Here is a 12,949-nt window from a genome sequence, read left to right on the forward strand (position 1 = left end):
TTATTAGCGAAATAAACACTTGGGGATTGAGCAGAGCAAGCAAATCTTTAAATGGCAGCTTTATTATCAGAATTGAACTGAATATATAATATAACCAGCAACTGGGCTTATTCCTTTTCCCTATATATATATATATATTTTTTTTTTTTTTAAATAAGAACTATGAAGTATTTATAATTTATATCTTGGGCAATATCGAATTAATAATACAGAGTCACTCACCTTAACGCTTTTAACTTGTTCAAGTTAAAACCAATAAAAGTGAACAGATATATTCCTCTTTTTTTTCTTTTTTTTGCTACCGTACTTTCATTGTTATTAAATCTAACAATTTAGGGTTGCAAGAACATTATCCAAAATGAAATTTGGAAGCGATGTTAAAGGCAATGAGAGTACCACACTCTCTTATTTCAATATGACACAAAGAATAATCAAAAATTCGATATTTTTCTTTTTTCCATGATCGTTTTTAAGTAATTAACATATTAAAATCCCCTTAATGCTTGACACATGTTAGTCACGTTGTCACGGCGTTGGTTAACCGTCTCTTCCGCCTCAGACACCAAGTCAAACAACTACTTTATGCGCCATTTCTCAGCCCAAACTAACAAAGTGAAAAGATATTTATATATACACAATATATAAAAATTCGTTAGTCGTTAAAAAATGCAATAATAGAAAGAATCCCTAACTGAGCCACCAATTCTAAAATAAATAGGTTTTAAGTAATCTATACAGCCATGTGCTTTTCCGCCAAGGCAACGAAGGTTATAAAGCGTAAGTGGGAATTGCCCAAGCAATTCATAGATAAGTGAACTAAAATTGAACCTGTGCACAGAGTTCAAAAAATATGTAGGTGTAGTTAAAAACAGCAGGAAATTTTTTTCTAAGAGTTTAAACAATATATATTCATCTTGTATATATTACAATTTTGACTGATTTTTGAAAGGACTTAACTTTTTCTTTTAATGGATGTAAATAAAAAATTAAATTAAGTTAAAACCACCCTGCGATAAACTTATCATGCATATATCGATAATTGATTGTGCTATACATTCTTCGTAGTAAGGTCATACATACGCTTACTCACGAATGAAAAAAAATATATATATTATTAAATAATACTTTTCTTATCGGGGTGAATATACTGTATTTGCCATTGAACTTTAAGGGGTTATATCCTCTGCGCCACCTTGCTATTAGGTAAAAGTGTTGGTAAAGTTTTCTAAAATTTTCCATATTTTAGGTAAAAATAATTTTGAGCGGTTGATAAGCACAAAATCAGCATATTTTGTCTATAAATTTCACGGTTGATGTGACTATTTTTGTGGAATGAAAACATAAGTTTCCGAATGAAAAAAAACATACAGTTCTCGTTGGAGATCGACAAACTCGGACAACAGCATAAAAAAAAAAAATTCTCTTCAAGATTTATTTCAGTAAAAAATTTTCCTCTGTGTGTGGATGGTCAATGATTATAACCACTGCACGAATAGTGAGTGCTCAATACAATGCAATGGTATGAAGAGTTTACAAACTTGGTATTAGCATTAGTAGAGGCATTTGATGCAAGAAAGCAAGCTTATGCAGCATCAGCCAAAAAATAAATAAATAAATAATAACCACTTCCACTTCACCCCTCTGTTCATTCGAAATACCTGTCCAGCTGAGCCTTAAACTTATTTAGGCTATCAACCTCCACGACAAGGGATGGAAGTCTGTTCCACTAACCAACCACCCGCAAAGGGTGGTTGGTTGGCATCTGCATCTGAAGAAGTTTTATTACTACTTCGATGAGATGATTAGTTGTTTCAGACTAAGTGTCAAGGTGACTGAAGCCACTGGCCATCAGCACACTATTTCGGTCTCTATTTCACACTGTCACACATCATATGGTCGGTTTGCATGTCAAATGATGAAAACTTCGAGTTTCCAGGAGGGATAGGCAAACAAATGTTTTCAAGATACTGTATGGGTCACCCGAACAGTAGATCATACACTTAAGTGTATTTTGTCTATCAATTAAGTGTTCTCTGTCCGGCTGTCGATTTTCTGGACTAAAAAAAATCTGATCTTTCATAAGGATATTCTTCTGAGATAGCGGTGGTTCTAATCACTGTCCTCCCCACACCAGCTGGAAAAAGGCTGAGTTAAAATTTCATCAATTACATGACGAACACATGAGTTTTTTTCACTCTGTTGAGTTGGTCGGTCTCAAGCGTGGATAGCATGGTCCCCCGAAACTCGAGTTTTCGTCCAGCGAAACAGGCAAACCGACTAGAAAACACAAGCAATTTAGGCACATAATACACAAGAGTGGCCGTAATATAGCGACTTTTTTCTTGAGGATAAAATCCTTGCTACTCCCATGAATCCAATTACCCTCGTCAATGGTGTATAACATTCCCATAGAAGTTCCTCACGCTATTAACAGCATTCAGACTTATGCTTTATCTATATGGTGTAATAGGATGGTGAATTTAGTAACTATGCTACCCACGAGGCCTTTCCAGAGAGAAATCACGCAACCTTCTTCCGAGACAACTAATTCTCCTATGGTTTGTCTGTAAACAAACCATACAATACAAAGTTCTTCCTGAAGAAACCTTCGCTGGCAGATGAGTGGACAGCAGCTCTTACACCAAATAGATAAGTCACCTTTTTATGCAGCCAGTTGAGGTCGGACGATAGATACTTCCCATCGAGGAACCTTTATAGATTAATCTTACTTCACTTCATGGCTGACGACCTTAGATGAGAGTCTCATTGATTCACCTCTCCCCCACTCAGATTGTCTATTTTGCGCTCCAGGAAAAATAGTAAATATGTGCTCGCCTGTCCATTTATGGAATATCTGTAGCAACACTTTTTGTATGGATTGTTTCACCCATAACTTTGTCATAACTGCCATAAGTGCTCCACCTGCTCCTTGTTTCAACTTGGCTACATACAAAAACTTTGATTTTGATTTCGAAAACGAACCGAACGACTACAGAATACATATAGAGTAAAGAGAAATGACACATTTGAGGATTGCACAATTTGCCAAATTTATCTATTCATCTATACCATTGACAAGATGGGAAAAATCATGCCTACATGTTTACCAAAGGTTGGGAAAAAACATTACATTATATAAATTGAACGCCACTACAAAATGATAAGATTCTCTATAGCATTAGTTATAGAGAATCCTCATCGCGACACTTGTAGATACAGTACTTCTAAAGTTATGTAATATGGTTATTGTTCGCACAGTATAAACAAAATATATCATTTAGAATTTAGTTAAACAGGACAAGACAAGCAGCATTTTCAGAGAATGGAAAAGCATTTCACGGCTTGCATTGAAACATAATATGGAAACGGTCAAGGTAGCCAAGGAAACATTAGAAAAGATTCGTCACTAAATTCTGTGAAGTCTTTTTACAATCGGTAGATTATGAGCTGGAACAGAACAAAAAATAAAGACTTTCTCTGTCTGTACAGTTAACTTATCTTTTTAAGTGATATCTATAGTGACATCATGAAAGAAGTAAATACATGGGCAATGTTAGCGCAACTAAAAGTAAGAACAGGTGTATGTATATTTGAATGTACACTGAGTGGACAGAACCCCAGGGGCTCACATCTGGTGAGTATGGGCTTGGCACACCCACGGTCCTGAGCTGGATATCATCATTCTTCTCTTTCCTGGTGATTCTCTCTCTCTCTCTCTCTCTCTCTCTCTCTCTCTCTCTCTCTCTCTCTCTCTCTCTCTCTCAGTATGATTCAGAAAATTTTTTTTTTTTTTTTGGGTAGTGCAGCATAAGCCTCAGGCTTCCTTGCACCTTATGGCTAATAATAATAATAATGATAATAATAAAATCATGGGATACCTGCCTAGTAATGGGTTGGTTCATCTTTCGCCCGGATAAGAGCAATCCCACGGCGAGGTATTCAGTCTACTAGTTCACGAAAGCGTTCCACAGGTATTTCCATCCACACTTGCTGCACCGCTGTCCATAATTCTGTCGCATTCCTGGGTGGAGGATCCAAAGCTCGAACGGACCTTTCTACAGCATCCCAAAGAGGTTCCAGAAGGTTCATGTCCGGTTGAACGGGGAGGCCAAACCATGGTCGTAAAATCCGCGGAATGCTCTTCGAACCGTGATCTAGTCACCACAGCTCTGTGGGAAGGTGAATTGTCCTACTGTCCTACTGGAGGAGTCCATTGCCCTGTGGATGCACGATGACCATGAAGGGATGCAGATGGTCTGCAAGGATGGACACGTAATCTGAATAGTTCTTAGAAGATCATCTTTTTGAAGTCCACCCCACATTGATCGAGTTGTTTTTTTTTTTTTATTATTCCCTCAGGCCAGGGCAACTGGAGGATTGCTGGCACCACTGGTATTGCACTGCCTCCAGTGGCTTTTCATGGCGCACTATAACCTTGCTGTTTTTGGCCACAAAAATCAAAATCAACCAATCAAGCCTCCAGTGGATGCGGGATTTGTCCAACCTTAGATAATTTACTTTTATTTTTTATTTTTATTTATTTTTTTACTTCTATTTTCTTTAGCCGGTACCCCAGTCTGGGCAATTGTGGGTGTGATTTTATTTATCTTTTATTTTATTTTATATTTACAATCATTCATAATTTCTTTTTTCTTACTTATTTCTTCATATTTCATTTTACTTCACCATCATTTTATTTATTTATTTATCTTATTTTTTTTTTACTTTGTATCTATATATTTTTTATTCTTATTTTATTTTATTTTACTTTAGTTTTTTTTATATTGTTTTATTTATTTTATTTTTATTTTTTCTACTCTTATCTATAAATTTTTTATTATATTTTATTATTTAATTTCCCTTTCATTTTTTTAATTGACTTATTTATTTTTTTTTATTATGATTTTATTTATTTATTTTTTCTCTATGCTAGCACCCTAAGTTTAGGTAGCTGTGGATACGGGATTTGCTGGCATCCACTAGTATAGCACTGCCTCCGGTGAGTGTGGGACTTCTCCCTCTTCAGGGCAGACAAAGACTGTAATGGTCTATCTCCACTTGGCTAGGGACATATCTAGTTGTGGCCCACCTCCTCGTGGTGTAGACGGGCACTGGGCACGCTTTCCAGGTGATCGCCTGCCCGGTGGAAAAGAGACCAGAAAGAATTAAACAACACATAATATATGCAAACATTACACTACACGTTTCTGGCCGTTCTACAGAGTTTTGTATCATCACAGAGTAACGTGGCTGAGATGAACTGATGCTCCTAAAGCCGCTGTACAGAAGATATGATAAAAGAAAAAAAAAAACCTGGACTGCTCAGAGATGCGTCTAGACGTACCAGAGGTCCCAACGTGTGCCAGTTGAACACGCCCCCGACCATTACCGAAGGTCCACCTACCTGAACAGTTCCTTGTTGACATGACGGGTGTACAGCTTCGTGCGGTTTCCCCTCCCGTCCACTTGAAATAGCTGGAAACGGGACTCGTCAGACCAGGAGTGAGGCGTAGAGTACTGTGTCGTAGTGTTAACAATGGGACTCTTGTGGGTCGGCGGCTCCCAGAGCCTACTGCGGCAAATGATCGCCTTGTGGCCTTGGTTGAGACATTTCTGGTACCTCACCAGGCGAATTACTCGTCTTTGGACCTTTTTAGAAAGCTCAATGTCTTTTTTTACCTGCGGTATCCATACTTGACAATAGTGTTCCAAGTGTGGGCTAACTATATCCTTCTATAATGGGATTATGACTCTTATCTTATATCTACTACCAAATGTTCGATAAATCATCGATAGCACACCAGGAGCCTTCCTTGCAACCTGTGTACGATGCTCGGAGAACTTCCTGTCTGATTGTATCATAACTCCCAAATCCCTTTCTTCCACTACTGACTTTAGTTCAACTCCACCAAATGTGTAAGTTATTTTGGGGTTACTGTTCCCCAAGTGCATAAGACCTTATATTTTGCTGGACTAAAGCAAAGCTACCACTTTTCTGATCATCCCTGAAGTCTATCTAGGTCACTCTGAAAAAGCTCTGCTTGGCGGTGATCATTAACTACTCTGCCAATCTTTACATCATCTGCAAATGTGGACATCACGCCCTCTATCCCTTCATCGATGTCATTTAAGAAAATCAAATATAACAGAAGTCACAAACCTCCACTTTATACATTAACCAAATCTGAGGAATAACCATTTATCATAACCCACTGCTCCCTGCCCTGAAACCATCCTACTGTCCATCTAATGATTTCCCCTGTGATTCCAACCTGTTCCAGCTTATAAATTGACCGCTCATGTGGAACTGAGGCAAATGCTTTGAAATCCAAATAAACAATGTCCAAATTATTCCCTAAATAAAGTTCAAGAGTGATCCTGTCAAAATAGCTAACTAGATTTGTTAGAGGATTTTCCCTTTAAAAAATCAAGCTGCGTGTCCTTCAGAATTCAATTTATCTCTAAATGATCCTGAATTCCACCCTTGATCATTGCCGCCATTTTTCCTACTACTGAAGTTAGACTGAGCGGTGGGTAGTTTCGCACTACTCTTAGAACCGCCCTTACGTATTGGAGATACATAGCCACTTTTCCAATCCAATAGAATCTCTCCTGAGTCCAGTGCTGGAGTCTAGTAATTAGCCTCAATGGTTCAATGCACTCCATTGCCGCCTCCCAAAAAATTATAGGGTATTTGTCATCAACTCCAGGAGCCTTACTCGCCTATAGGCTTGAAAGTTTTTTCATTAAAAAATGTGAAATTTCAATATCATTAATTACATATTTTTCAACTTCATTCCCATAATTTCTCATTGATATCAAGGGTTTTTCTTCTGTAAATATCGACGAAAAGTAACTGTTAAATTCATCAGCAACATCAGCCAGGGTTTCTAATACTATCCCACGTCCATTACATAAGGGTCCGATCTTGTTTGCCTTTTTCTTTATAATTTGTGAAGAATTTCTTATCCCCACTCTTTACTCCCTTTGCCAGCTGTTTCTCATAATCTGCCTTTGCCAGCCTAACCTTTTCTGTGGCACTATTACAGATCAATTTGCAGTTGTTATAGGCTTCAGTGCTTTTCATTCCTTTGTGGTCATAATAAACATGGGTAGATGAGATCGATCTTGGGTGTCTAACATTACAGATTTTTATATCCAGTGAGTCAAATTCCTCAAGGTTAACAATAATACAGATCATAATTTAATCATAATCATGATTTATTAACTTTTGTTCCAGGGAAAATAATGGCATCACTGGTTAAAGAAGCATTATAGGATCATCTAGACAAGAGTGCAGTTATAGTTCAGACACAGCATGGGTTTGTAAAAGAGAAGTCTTTTCTGACCAGTTTGATTGGATACTCTGATGTAGTCACAAAGCAACTGGATACAAAAATTAATTTCGATATCACATACCTGGAATTTAGGAAAGCCTTTTGATACTGTTGCACATGAAAGGTCACTGGACAGACTGGAGCAGTATGGCATTAAGGTCAATCTGCTGCTATGGATAAAGGATGATTGAATGGGAGAAGGCAGAGAGTGATAATCCATAGACACTGCTCTTTGTAGACTAATGTTATTAGTGAAGTTCCCAGGGTTTGGTGTTAGGCCCATTATTATTTTCTATATTTATCAATGATATTGATGAAGGTATAGCAAGAGTAATGTTCAAGTTTGTAGACGATACAAAGGTTGGCAGAGTTGTTAATGACAGTCTGCTACTGCAACAGGATCTAGAGAAGTTGGACAGATGGGCTGAGAGGTGGCAATTGAAGTTTAACATTGACAAATGCAAAGTACTACATATGAGTAGCAGTAATCCCAGAGTAACGTACCAATTGTGTTGTACTATACTCAGTGTAGTGGATATGAAAATGGCCTGGGTGTAATTGTGCAATCAGATATGAAATTTTCTGAGCAGTGCAGACAGGCTGCCAGGGCAGAACATGGGGTCTTGTCAATGATATACAGGAATTTTGTTAGCAGGGATAAGGAGATGATTATCCCCTTGTATAAGGCAATGGTCAGGCCACAGCTTGAGTACTGCAAAGAGGTCTAGAGGCCTCATTTTCAGAAGGACGTAGAGCTGCTGGAAGTAGTACAAAGAAGAGTAACGAGATTGATGAGTGGAACAAAGGTATTCTTACCAAGAAAGGAATAAGTTCTGCGAGTGCAGCGTCTAGAAACTAGGTACCTGCGAGGTGATCTCATTGAGGTGTATAAGGCCTTGAATGATTTGAGCAAGCTCAATGCTGATGGGATGGCCTCGTGGGTAGCACAGTTCGTATGATCGCTGTCCTCCCCACACCGGGTGGAAAAGACCTGAGTTCGAATCCCATCGATGATGGGAAGAATTTTTATGGGTATGTTTGACAATGTTGCTCAATTAGTTGGTCTCAGGTGAGCGTAGCATGGTTTTTTTCCCTAGAGAACTCTGGTTTTTCGTCCAGCAAACAGAAAATCGACATCAGAACACTTGCAATTTACAACAATACACACGGAGCAACATGGACTTAGTCTCCGATGCTACTAAAATGCAAACAACAACAGTTGCTTGGATTCTTCCTCTTACTTGTATTACGCACCTGAGGGGCATAAATTCAAATTGAGGAAAGACAGCTGTAGAATAGATGTGCGGAAATTTGCCTTTAGCCAGCGGGTGGTTAATTGCTGGAACAAACTTCCATCTGTCGTTGTCGAAGTTCAGAGCTTAAATAAATTCAAGACAGGACTAGACAAAATTTTGGAGCGAATGGATGGGTGGAATGGGAAGGTTTTATTATTTTTATTTATTTTTTTTTTTTGACGTGAATACGTCTTTAAATTCGATCCGGTATACGCTCTACGAAAACTCTAGCGACCAAAAAAATGGCAAGATTTGTCACGCTTATATCTCGTAAATTATAAATGATAATCTAATGATTTAAATTTTGTTGGATAGAGGGTTTAAGTCCGTATCTAAAATGGTGGGTAGTGGGGGTGTGCAGCGGTAAGAGGGGAGGGGGAGCGCTTGCGCATGAACACTGAAAATGGCGACGCCGCGCGGCGTTTGGGCAGTGTAACTTTGGATTGCGAAGTGATAGGACGTTGAAATTGGTGTCGATTTGTAGAGAATAACAGGATCTACAATATTATTTAGAAATAATAACCGATAAAATAAAATTTGTAAAGTTATAAGCCGATAAGTGTGCTGAGTTGAAGAAAATTTTCATAATGTCGAAAAAATTACAAAGGAAATATGAACAGAAATGTAAGAAACATATCATTGGAAAGAAAAATTCAAAAATTCAACGTGAGTTCAACTCGAAGTACATTTCTACATCGCCCACTACTCTGGCAACACTTGTATAGCTTTAACCTTTGTAAGAAACATCGATGTAAATATTATGACATATGTATCTTACTTCTCCTATCATCGGCCATTGATAAATAAAATTATACTTCACTTATGACCACCAAGACTTTATTCATTTACGTCTTACCCTTCCTCTAATAACACAAAGACGGATTCACGCCTTAAACGATTGCGGTTGTGTCCCCGTACACAACCCACCCCATTTTTTTTATTTTATTATTTTATTTTATTTTTATTTTATTTTTATTTTTTTTTTTTTTGGCTGACGCTGCATAAGCGTGCTTTCTTGCATCACATGCCTCTACTAATTCTAATGCTAATTATTACACGCATGTTAAGTGCCAAAACAGCTAAGATTATGGGAATTACTCTGCAAATCTTCCCACACCGACTAAAAGGGCCACAGCGCGAAAACGCCGACAAAAATTCTTCACGTCAACACGAGATTCACTTTCACATGGTATGGAAAAACTATTAAACTTCCCCTCCATCAACATGAGTCTACCGTGCTAACGAAAATATTAGATGTGTGTGTGTATGTCTATGTGTGTGTGTGCAGTAAGCATCAATACAACTAGGATATCAGGCGTCAGTATACTATATTGTGCCTGAAAGGTATTCTTAAAAGCTCTTAAAAATTCTTTGCATCATCGAGAGTATTCGAACTCAGGCCTTTTCTACCAAGTATGGGAGGCGGTGATTATAAATGTACTAGCCACGAGGGTTAACCTGCTAATGGCGAGAACTTCTTGCATACACTTCAATTAGCAAAGAAGTAGTAACTTTATGTTCATCATATTGCAACGACTAAAAATATATAACGACTAAGATTTATTCCAAAGTGCAGTATGCTATTGATATCTGGGATCCTCAACGCCCATTAGAGTTAAGTAACCTTAGAGTAAAGTTAAGTACACCTGATGATGACATCCGTCCTCTTGCTCAGACTACACACATGAAGTGGCATAAAATCAAATTATGGAAGGATGGTTGCAGGATAGATGTGCAGAAATTTGACTCCGCACATCTATCCACAGCCAGTGGATGGTTGATTGTTGGAGCAAACTTCCATCCGTTATTATTGTGGAAGTGGGTAGTTTGAATAAATTCAAGGAAAAACTAGACAAATTATTAAAGGTTGGTTGTTGTTTTTTAGCTGATGCCTTATAAGTGTGCTTTCTTGCATCATATTCCACTACTATTACTAAAAACAGTAATAATTATTGCCTTATACAGTGGAATAATTACTTTTTCCTGCTCAAAATGCCTTTATATATCATTGACAGAATTTTAGGTTCTGTCTTAGGGTTTCATCTGCATTGCTCAAGGAATTTCAAAATTACTGCACCATTTTCCCCAGGTACTTTTTGTGCTTCACTGTGTGTGTGTGTGTGTGCGAATAGCATGCCAACTGTGTGATACCACACAGTTGGCATGCTATCCTCGGATTACTGTACCCATATGCAATACCTTTCATTTGTAAATGTTATACTTTAATTGTCACTTCTCACCCCATCTGCCTAATTTTTCTACATCTTGTTAACGTAGCATATTTTAGGATTACTGTTACTAACCAACCTTTGTATCATCTGCAAATTTCGATATTAAGCATATTACTTCATCAATATCATTAATAAATATTAAAAAGTATAATGGGCTGAACCCTTGGGGGACTCCAATAATAATAACATCAGTTCGATAAAAGCAGAACCATTTTTAACCTTTCTCGTTCTTCTGGCACTCAACTATACTTTTACCCATCACATTGCTCTAATTTGTACAACAGTCTTTCATATGGAGCACTATCAAAAATATTACTGAAATCTAAATGTATGACATCAAAATCATTTTTATATCTATGACATCAGAATCATTTTCTATATCCAGTTACTTTTTAACTTCATTATAGTTGCTAATTAGATTGGCCAGACAAAGTCTACCCTTAAAAAATTCGTGCGTGATCTCCGTAAAATTGCGTTCCTGTCAAGAATCTGCTGCTGGAGGAAAAACTCGAGTCTCTACAAGGGGAATCAATGTGAATGTTTGCTCAAGGCTAACAAACTCAGCTGTGGAATGAAAATAGCTCATAAAGACTTCTGTCTCTAAAATTATGTGTTCCTCAACTTATTCTTTCGACTGGAATTGACCTACTATTTCCTTTTGGTATGAGAAATACCGACACTATCCATTGAAGATAATTTTGTTTGTGATGCTCTCGTGGTACGCTTAATATCCAAAGATGTCGTCCTAAGTGCCTGTTCTGGAATTTCATAGCCTGGCTTTCTTTGCAGAAAAAAAAAGTGAGACGTGAAAGTATATAAAACTTTTTTCTTATAATTAAAATTGTTACGACAAAGCAAGTCAAGCTACGTGGCATCAATATATTGTTTCTCTAATTGCGTGTATTCTTTGGTCGGTTTGCTATTTGCCGGAAGAAAAACCAGAGTTTCTGGGGAAAAAATGAATAAAATGAAATTTAAAAAACTGCAACCTTCACGCTAGACTAACTCAGCCATGTTGTGAAAAAAGGCCAAAAAATTTCTAGCATTATTTATGAGATTCAAACTCAGGTTTTCCCACCTCTTGACAGAAGACATCGATTGCATACCCTGTTCTTACCCTGGACCCTATTACAACTCTATTTCCAATAGAAATAACACTCAAGGCCAACGTATATCATTGGCCGCTGTTGTTGATGTTGCAGTAGAGTTTTAGGAGCATTAGCGACTAAAGCCATACAGAAAAACCAAGTGCAAACTACCCTGGTTAGAAAGGACATTGTTTTATTAGGAGACTCCATTGTCAGGGAAACGGGGAATATTTTTTGTAATAAAGATAGGTGGAGCAGAACCAGGGTATGTCTGCCGGGAGCAACTATTGATGATGTCACCAACAGACTGTCAGATTTTAAAGGGGGTAAAGAAAATATTATTATTCATGTGGGGACAAACGATATTAAACGTACACGATCTGACGATTTGTTGTCGTCAATAAAATGAGCGAATTCGAACTGCTGGTTAAAACAAGTAACGCAGACATAATAGGGCTTACAGAGACGTGGTGCCACCCGGAAATTGGGGATGATGAGTTTCAGTACGGCTTGTATAATGTATTTAGGAAGGATAGAGTAGATAGAAGGGGTGGTGGGGTAATGCTTCTTATCAGAAGCAGCCTGAGTGCGACGATAGCTTTCCCAGATTCAGACATTTCACATGCTAGTATAGAGTCTGTATGGTGTGAGATAGTTGGAAACAAAGGTACAATGCGAGTAGGCGTAATCTACAGACCAGGTGATTGTGAAGACTATGACAAAAGCCTCTACATGCAAATGGAATGGGCAAGTAAGCGTCAATGCCTTATTATGGGTGATTTCAATTTGCCTCTAATTGATTGGAGTAAATGGGAAGGAAACTCGACATGGGGAACAAAATTTTTAAATCAACTAGATGACTGTTATTTGTATCAACATGTCAGGGAAAGTACTAGAGAAAAGAATATCCTAGACCTCATCATCACACATGAATCAGATGACATAACAGGGCTGACAGTAGAGGAACCAGTAGCAGGAAGTGATCACGGAGTTCTACG

The sequence above is a fragment of the Mastigoproctus giganteus genome, chromosome 7 (assembly GCF_048544385.1).
Source record: "Mastigoproctus giganteus isolate SK-2022 chromosome 7, ASM4854438v1, whole genome shotgun sequence".
Taxonomy (NCBI): Eukaryota; Metazoa; Arthropoda; class Arachnida; order Uropygi; family Thelyphonidae; genus Mastigoproctus; species Mastigoproctus giganteus.